Below are 8428 nucleotides of genomic sequence, written 5' to 3' on the forward strand. Positions count from 1 at the left end.
TGTCAGATAAATAAACAAAATCTTTAAAAAAATAAAAAAATAAAAAGGTTTGAATTGGCTTTTAAAAATCACTGAAATTAAAAAAAAAAAAAAAGAAGAAGAAGAAGAAGAAGAATGTAATTACTGAGAGAACAAACACCAGCCCATGGTTTCCCTTTAAAGAGTAATGTTTTCAAGAGCTAAAGGACTGACAATTTGGAAATGCACTGGCTTCTCCCCTCATTACGCCTTATGTACATTCACTTCTTTTTTGAAAGATAACTTTTAATTGCTTTTATGTACAGAAAACTCAACAGTGTACACTTAGCCCAGTTTGGTGGCCAGTTCTTTAGCCTTTGCCTTTTTGACCTTGGCAATGCAAGCCACCGACTTTGTACGGAGGATGATGCTTCCCCAGTGACAGCAGATCTCCTCACATCTGTCGTCATTGGTCCTGACATCTCCCACCTGCTTAGCCAGAGCTCCTTTGTCTTCCGAGTTAACTCGTGTGAAGGTGACAGTGGTACAGGTCTTCCTGTGGACCAGATGCCCCAGCCTGGCCCTCCCCTGATAATGTAGCAGGAAACCCCATCTGATGACACAGGGCAGGGAGGAGGACAACCAGCTCCATGGGACCTACATCATGTGCGATCACTACCAGCTGAGCCTTCTTGTTTTTCACTAAGGTGGTGACAGTATTAACCCCAGCTTGAAGGACAGGAGGCCTCTGAGTGGAGACATCCCCTTTGCTAGCAGCTTTTTTTTTTTTCATCCAGAGCCAACAATCTCTGCTGCTTCTCTTGCTTTGTCTCTGGTTTGTATCTGTGGGTCAGCTTAAGCAGTTGAGTAGCTGTTTGGCCGTCCAAGGCCTGGGTGAATTGGTTAATCACAGGAGGCACTTTTATTTATTTATTTATTTTAAAAATTTTATTTATTTATTCATGAGAAACTCAGAGGGGGAGGCAGAGACATAGGACTAGGGAGAAGCAGGTTCCCTGCAGGGACCCCAGTGCAGGACTTGATCCTGGGACCCCGGGATCACGACCTGAGCCAAAGACAGACGTTCAACCACTGAACCACCCAGGTGCCCCTGCAGGAGACACTTTTAGACGTTTATAGTGAATAGCTCTTTGCGACAGCAGCCTGATGTAACGAGGCCATTTAACAAGGCGGGTGAGGTCCCTTTTGGGCTGGATGTCTTGTCTGATGCCAGAATTCTTGGCCTTCCCTCAAACAGAGGATTGATCACCTTCTTGGCTTCCTGATTCTTCATGACAGCAGGGGCCAGGGCCACCTTCTTCCCCTTAGCCTTCTTTCCTTCTGGCACATGGATGGCTGGAGGAGAGAGCTGCACTCATTTCTTTAATGATGTATATGCATAGTTGCTTCTTGCCCCTCTAGCTTTTTAAAATGAAAACAATTTCTACTCTGTCCTTCCCTCCCACACACACTTTCTCACGAGCAGATACATACTTACATGAATACTCTCAGACGTCCTGTGGATCCGCATATTTTAGGCATGTACATGAAGCCATTTATAAGGGTTTAATCCATGAATCATAAACAGAAGATTCTCATTAGGAATGAGCAGTGGCCTCCTTAAGCTTGCATAGTACTTATAGTATTTGAAGGTGGAAAACTCTCAACATTTTATAGAAGGCTCATCAATACACAATGGACTCTGCATTTTGATATTAGACATTCAGAAATGGTATTCAGTCCAAGCAAGAGGCAGTAAGAGTCTGACGTGATAGCAGCACTGTATTCAGGGCCTGCCATAGAGCAAGCTGTCAAAAACATTTGCTGAGAAAAAAAATGACACGTTCCCTCCCATTTTTATGACTGAATGAGAGAAACAGTTATTCAGGATAAAAAGTCACAAAGCAGAGCTTTAGGGAGAATCGGTGACTTTGGTATAAACAGCAGATATTCCTGGATTAAGTGCTGAAACCATTTTTAAGTTACTCTGTAAACTTCAACAGGGCTTTGGACAGCCTCATGTGGATTTGTTATTTTTCAGCAAATGAAACTTCTTTTTTAGTGTGAAGCTGGCTCTGTTTCCTGAGCCCATTTTTCGGGGATTGCAGTTGTTCTCAGCAGCCCACATAAAGCCCTCAAGGGCCTGGGAGCTCACTCCATGGCTGAGGCTTACACTTTCCCTCTTAACTCTCAAATTAGTTTTACTGAAACCCTATCTTTATGTGGGTCAGGGCTTCCTTTTTCCTTAAAACTTCTTTTTTCACTTTAAAAACAAACAAACACAAAAAAACACTCCTATTTCCAGAAATTCCTTGCACTTCTTATTTCCTGTTGGCTTATCCAGAGGCATTTTTTGCTAATGAAATTTCAAGATGGTTTCTTGAAACTGTTATAGAGTTATATAACTTTGCTGATTTAAAACTATCTTCTTTGCTAAATTCTTAACCGTTGAGTCTCTTTCTCTTTTCAGAGCAGAGGTTCCCTCTTAACTAATCATGGTTGTAACAGCAAAACTAAAATGGATTGTCTTGCCAGGTGGATCTCAGTATTGCAGGGTGCCAATCCATCCTGCACATTTCCCCTCCTCACCCATCCTGCACCCTCCAGTCTGATCCCAGACTTAACAGTCCTCTGTTCCATAACAATTATTATTACCACCTCCTGTTTTAATCCTGCTAATTGATACTATTTCACCTGAACCCCACTATGGACTCTGACGGTCTACTATGGGCTTGTTTGGGGGCTTCTGGGACGTACTGTCAAGAAGAGAGCCTTGTACTGGTTATGGGGCCCAGTCTTTGATTCTACCTTGGTTTCCCCACCTGTAAAGCAAAGAGCCTGCAGTGGATGTTTTTATGGTTCCTTTACTCTCAAGGCCCTGATCTGTCCAGGCATGACGCCAGCCATTCTAACTACCTCAGAGAAGAAAATTCTAGACTTCATGGTTCTTTAATTTTTCAGCCCACTAACTCTATAAAAATTTCTTCCTTCCATCATATAAATCTTTTTCCATTCAGTCAAGGCCCGCTTCTGCAGCTACATGGATGAGTGGCGTTTATTTGCACACAGGTAGGTGTAGATGCTTTCCTTCTCTGCTTCATCAATGCTGATGACCACAATTACTCATTTGTTTCCAGAATAAAGATGACAGGTATAATGGCATCGTGCAGGGAAGATGGGCTTAGGCTGGGGAAGAAAGCTCCTCTGCTTCTGGATAATCTTGGCTTTCTGAATTTCGTTTCCCCCTCTGTAAGGGAGGATCTGGCCCCCCTGGCTGCAGGGCTGTTTTGAGGATGCATTGAGAGGATGCACTGAAATGCCCACAGTGGGTGGATGTCCTCAAGATCCGTGATTACACTGGCTTGAGGAGGACAGGGATCTGGCTGTGCACGGAGACCCCTCAGGAGTAGCTTTTACCCCATGGAATCCTTGGTGGAATGAGGTGGGTTATAAACAAATGAAAAGGATAAAGTGGGAATAGAGCCTCTGAGAGACTCTGGCTCCCTGTGACTCTGTGGGGGTCCTGTGCAGGGAGCACTTATCTAGAACACCGTGGCTCGCTCCTGTGCCTTCTCCATCCTTGGGTTAAAAACAAAAACTTTCCCAAACTTTCCCATTCCTCCCTGGCCTGGCTGCGAATGCTGAAATTCCATCCCGTGTTTGTTGTCACCCGCGGGCCCGTTTCCATGGTTACCCAGATTCCAGGCGCTGGCCCAGGGCCCACCACAACCCATCCCTCAAAGTCTCCTTGGCAGAGGACAAACATTCCTCCTCACTGTGACCGCGGGAGCCGAGAGAGGCGCACTCCACCGCCTCTCCACAGACCCGTCCCAGCCCCGTTCCTGTGGGATGTGCATGTTCTAGGTGGTTCTGTTCAGCCTCAGTTTTGGGGTTGTAAGCACAACATAACGATTTCCTCCATTTCTCTTTTCCTCATTTAAGCTGAGGAATTACTTTCTTGTACCAAACATTATACCCTTGGCAAAGACTCCAGATGGTTCTCATTAAAATTCCAGTTCCTTTTTTTTTTTTTGCAATTCCTTTTTCCCCCCCATTCTCCTCATACTGTTATGTCAAAAATAAACACTAGGATGAGGATTGAATGAGGGGTCTTGAGTAGAACAGTTCAAGTGAATGGAATCTTTTCAAAGCCCCCTGGTGTGGCCTGAAGGCGCCCCCAGGTCTCCTTCTGACCAAAGGCCACCTCACCTCTCATGGGGTTTCAGAAATATGCACTCGTGGTAGGGCATATTTGATATTAAAGGTGCCCTTGGCCATGAGCTATCTACCTCTATAGGAAGGGAGGCAGAGGGCCAGCTGGGTCCTTGCTCCCCAGTAGGTCCTGGCCCTGGCTGCAGAGGGACTGGGCAGGGGGCTGCTGTCCATCCCAGTTAGTGCACACAGAAGCTTCAGAACATTTCTCAGGAGCCTGGCTCCCAGAGTGAGGCGCACTTGCTCTGAGGAGTCAGTGGGAAGGACTGCCAATACTTTTTTGCTTTTTTAGCAGTTTTGCAAGCCATGAGATTTGCCCCCATCTCTGAAAACAATCTGCTTGCATCGGGAAAGTGTGTGTGTGTGTTCAAGGATGTGTATTTGAGGTACTTTTATTTCCAACTTTTTATTAGGAAAAAGCTTTAAAATATGGAAAGGTTGAAAGAATAGTGCAAATGAATACCCATATCACTCAACCTAGATCCAACACATGTTAATTTTGTCATATTTGCTTTCTTCCTTTCTGGATAAATAGAGACATGACAGACAGATCAATGTCTATATATCTTCTAGTTAGGCATTTGAAAATTGGAATCTTGCCCCTACAGTGTTTTATAACCTTTTAATTTATGTGTTAATATAATTACTTAATATATGACGTTCTATTTTTTTACCTTTTTGTTTTATTTTTATTTTTTTACATTTTTAAAAATTAAGTTCGTTTAATACATGACATTTTAATATAATAATTCTTATTGTAAAATATTCAAACATTGATAGTACAGATGAGAGGGTAGAAGCAAAAGCCCTGCCAAAGGCCCTCCTCTGCCCACGCCCCCTCCCCCCCATAGAGTAGCTTGGTTTGTGTCCTTCCTGACCTTTGTCTGTGTTTATCCAGACATACACATGTTTCGATAGAAACATGTTTTGTTACACGTGTTTTTAAACATCAGTGAGATCATACTATACATGCTGTTTTGCCATTTATTTTTCACTTGGAAATATATCTGAGATCTTTCCATATTAGTGCTTGGAGCTTTGCCTCATTCCTTAACGACTGCAAAATATTCCAAAGAATGGTTGTACCGTAATTTTCTTAACTACCACATATTGATGGACAATTCAGCTATATATTATTATTTTTCCATTACTCACAATGACGCAATTGATATCTGTGGAAAATGTTTTCTTGGGGACATGTAGCAGGATTTCTCATTGACAGATGCCTGGAAGTAGAATGCTGGGTTTGATAGGATGTACATTTTATATCTGGGGAGATCCTGCCAAACTGCTCTTCAAAACGGTTGCAATGACACACACAACCTCCAGAAGAGGGCCCAGTTTTCCCTTACCCTCAGTAGCACTGAATTTTAGCCTTCTTTTTGTTTACATTCTAATGAAAGAAATCATTTCATTGTTGGTTTAATTAGCATTTCTTCGATTTTTAATAAGGCTGACCATTGTGTCAGAGTTCAGCTACAGAAGACAGAAGCCTCTCTGCTTAGTTTATGTAGAAAGCTAGGTAGAAAAGGGTAGGGGAAACGCTTGATTTAAAATAGGGAATTGGGTGCTTCCAATTTTGTTACATCAGGTGGAAAAGCAGGACTGACTCTCAGAACTCCAGCTCAGAACCAACCCGCCAAAGGAAATGCTCCTTCCATGACCAGGAAACTGGGAATTTGGGATGCTGTGCATTAACTGCTGACTTGGTAATCTGGAAACCAGGAAGCCTCAGACACACCTGGCATCCAGGATCATACTGCCTCAGCTGCATTGTAGACACCCTACATCCTGTACAAGCACCCATGAAGCTGGAGACTGTATCTAGACAGTGAGATTGCTGCTATGTTGATACAGGGGCAGGGGTGGGGGGTGGGCGGATGGACAAACAAAAAATAAGGACCCCTCCCCCACCTTAATCCTGTGTGCTACCAAGAGTCAATCGATTTCTTTCTTTTTCTTTTTTTCTTAATGATTTGATTTATTTATTCATGAGAGACACAGAGACAGAGGCAGAGACAGAGGCAGCCTTTTCAGGGAGCTCGATGTGGGAATCGATTCTGGGACTCCAGGATCATGCCCCAAGCCAAAGGCAGATGCTCAACCACTGAGCCACCCAGGTGTCCCGAGTCAGTAGACTTCTTGAGGGTATTTCTCCCAGGGGAACCCAGGTTGCATGCAGAATCTCAGCTCCAGGGAAGCCTGGGGATTGTTAGGCATTAGTTTTTTAGGTTCCAGTGTGCCTCAAGGCAAGCTACAAGGTAGTAGGCATGGAACTGAATGAATCAATCTGAAATATCTGCCATAATCATATTTTCATGTTTTATATCTTTTTTTTCTGTGAGTTGCCTGATTATCCCTATTGCCCATTTTTCATTCAGGGCTACCATTTTCTTACTAATTTATAGAAGCTTTGTAGATTATCCAAAAAATAATCCTTTGTCTCTTATATATGTTACAACCAGCTTCTATTCTTTTAACTTTTTGTTTTTGTTATGCAAAGATCTTAACTATTTTTGTACTTTATGGTCCTTTGGTTTTGTAGCTTACTTAGGAAGGCCTCTCCTACCTCAAGGTTCCTAAAGTATACAACTACATTTTCTCCTAACATCTTCAAAAATTTTTTAGATTTAATTCTTTAAACCATCTTGAATATGTGATGTGAGGTAGGGATCTAGTTTAATTTTGTTTGTTTGTTTGTTTACCCAGAAAGAAAGCCAATTGTCTCAGCATAATTTGTTGAATGAATTTATTTTTTGATCATACTTTAAATTTGGAGAAAATTTTAAAACATAGTATGACCTCTTAGCTCTCTCTGATGCAGAACCAGGGTAAAGCTTTAAAAAAATTACCTTACCCCTTCACATTTTGGGTCTCTTTAAAATAGAGTTTTGGTGTTTCCTTAAGTACAGATATGACAAGATAATTCCTCCTTGATTGTGTCTCCTTTTCCTTGAGACCAAGGTCTAAGTTCTTTTGAGTAGCTCTGTCTGTTCAACAACCCCTATGGGCCTTTCCAACATGACTTCCTGGCTTCTTCCCTAGAAGGGAGATCACATGATTTGATTTGGGTGACAAAAGCCAAAAACTTGTGTAGCTATCTTTGTCAGCATTTTCTTTGTGACATTGTAATATTCTGTTCCTGATACTTCTCTCACTTACTGGGTATTTCTCAATGTGGTCACCATTGGTAGTTTGGATGGAACAATTCTTTTTTGTAATATAGTTAACAGCCCTGGCCAACATACCACTAAATGCAGCAGTGTTCTCTGATATCCACTTCTCCATCATCCCAGTCATTGTAACCCCCCCAAAAAAAACTTCCCATTTTGAAAGATATCAGCTCTACTCTTAGTTGGAAGGAAGAGAGAGAAGGAGGGAAACACTAGTATTGAATTGGAAATGAGAAGGTATCAACAAAAAGGCCCCTTGCCAAGTCTGCTTCTCATCTCTAGACTTATAAATTTAGCCTTTCAAAGGCTGTCTTTTCCATAAGGCTTTCCTGAATTTCCTCAGTTGTAGATTATTCCTCTTCTTAATACTTTTTACTTTTAATTTACTTTTAAATTTAATTTACTTAATTTACTTTTTTAGGTGTAATCTGTATTCCCAATTTTGTGACCCTGAGATCAAGAGTCACATGCTCTACCAACTGAGCTAGCCGGGTGCCCTGATTATTCCCCTTTTGATTCCCCTCTTCTGTGGGAGAAGATTTCTATTATCAGTTTATTTATCCATCCACCCACTCATCCATCCATTTGTCCATCTATCCAGCAAGTATTTCATGAGCACTTGTAGTGCACCAGGAACACTGACCCCCCACTTTATAAAAAGATTGTATTTTATTCATGAGAGACACACATAGAGAGATGGAAACATAGGCAGAGGGAGAAGCAGGCTCCCTGTGGGGAATCTGATGCAGGACTGGAGGATCACGGCATGAGCCAAAGGCAGACAGACACTCAACCACTGAGCCACCCCGCTGTCCCATCATTGACCACTTTCTTCCTAGATTATCGCCCTTGGCATATGTGTTTTATCTGGTCTAACATGTCATCTCAGGTAGGATCCCCCATGTGATCCAGCCTGGCATCTCCCACAGTGCTTTGCAAAGTGTTGGTGCTCCTGCTGAATGTCAGTAGAATGAAAGCTACTGAATGCTGACACAAGTTTTAACCCACATTCCAATTTGTATTTGAAACCTGTGAGAATATTTTTTGAAACAATGCTACTCTGATTTCACAATAGCTACCTTATT

The 8428-nt window shown here is 42.3% G+C and overlaps 1 pseudogene; it reads right to left on the minus strand.

Annotated features, from left to right (window-relative positions):
- Positions 1-303: 303 nt before the first annotated feature.
- Positions 304-7470, minus strand: LOC121478677 (annotated as a pseudogene).
- Positions 7471-8428: the final 958 nt, after the last annotated feature.

This window comes from Vulpes lagopus, chromosome 19, assembly GCF_018345385.1.
Source record: "Vulpes lagopus strain Blue_001 chromosome 19, ASM1834538v1, whole genome shotgun sequence".
Classification (NCBI taxonomy): domain Eukaryota; kingdom Metazoa; phylum Chordata; class Mammalia; order Carnivora; family Canidae; genus Vulpes; species Vulpes lagopus.